We start from the raw sequence: 1,391 nt of genomic DNA on the forward strand, positions 1-1,391 counted from the left end.
AGAGGATGACAGAGGATGAGATGGCTGGATGGCATCACCAACTCGATGGACATGGGTTTGGGTAAACTCCGGAAGTTGGTGATGGACAGGGAGGGTTGGCGTGCTGCTGTTCATGGGGTCGCAAAGACCTGGACATGACTGAGCGACTGAACTGAACTGAGCTGATTAGAAAGAAAGTCACGCACCCAGGATAAGGACATTTCCTCGAAAGAAACCGGTTGCATCAAAGGCAGGCTTTGTCACAGGATGTGAGGTCGTAGATAGAGTGGTGGTAGTTATAGCTGAGAGTAGCTGTAGTGGGAGCTGAAGTGGGGAAAACAGCACTGTGGTTTTCATGGTGGTTGCTATGGTGTGTCAGCTGTGTTCACCACCTGGCAGTCACTAACGCTGAATTATCTGAACAGTAGCTTTTGCCTTTCATTCAATTCAAAAGCAGGTTGTATTAGCAGCCTTAGCATCTAAACAGGAGACACAGCTGTTGTCGTTTACCTAGATTTCTGGTGCTGGAGAGGTGACCCTGAGGAGCCACGGCATTGGGGCTCTCGTGGTGGTGGTCAGTAAAGCTGGGTGTGTAGTTACATTCAGGGCCATGGTGGTGCCCTGAGCCGTGGTCATTACACAGACTATGGCCAGGCAGCCTGTGCCCAGAGCAGCCGGTGGGAGAGCCTGGACATCACGTCCTCCATGCAGGTGTTCAAGTGGAACTGGGGCGCCCAATGCTGTGTCTGTCCTTTTGTCCCCTACACACCCCCCCACATTGTGTACAGGTGTCCAATGAGTTTCTTTTGTACCAAACTATGCAGCATTTTCAAATGAACTATTTTGTTCTTTCAAGAGCTGAATATCATGTTCTCAGACTTCTTGCCCTTAGTACAGAACACCCTGTTCTGTTGTCCTGCCCTTGCCTATGAAAGGACTGTGCACCTTGCTGGCACCATTAGTAATTAAGGGCTGTCATAGGTCATGGGTGAGAGAGCCCTTGAAAGGGGGGGGAGAAGCACAGACATTGGGAGTTTTGGAGAGAAGCTGAATCTGAATGAAGCCCCTGCTGGGTTGGGAGGCAGGAGATGGACATGAGCTCTGTAACCTTCTCACTATACAGCCAGGTGGGCAGGTGGGGAAGGTCTCAGCTTTAATATAAATGGCCCCAGGGACTTCTCTAGTGGTCCAGTGGTTAAGAATCCACCTTCCAATGCAGTAGACTTTGGTCCCACCCCTGGTTCAGGAACTAAGATCACATACGCTCTGGAGCAACTAAGCCCACACACTGCAACAAAGACCCAGTGCAGCCAAAATAAGAAAAAAAGCAAAATAAAGGTTCTGTGGGGGCCTCCAGATCTCATGGGACAGGGGTTTGGAACTGTATCTGCACAGAGTCGGGGTGTTTTGTT

This window comes from Bison bison, unplaced genomic scaffold (genome assembly GCF_000754665.1).
Source record: "Bison bison bison isolate TAMUID 2011002044 unplaced genomic scaffold, Bison_UMD1.0 scf7180017864535, whole genome shotgun sequence".
In the NCBI taxonomy this organism is placed as follows: domain Eukaryota; kingdom Metazoa; phylum Chordata; class Mammalia; order Artiodactyla; family Bovidae; genus Bison; species Bison bison.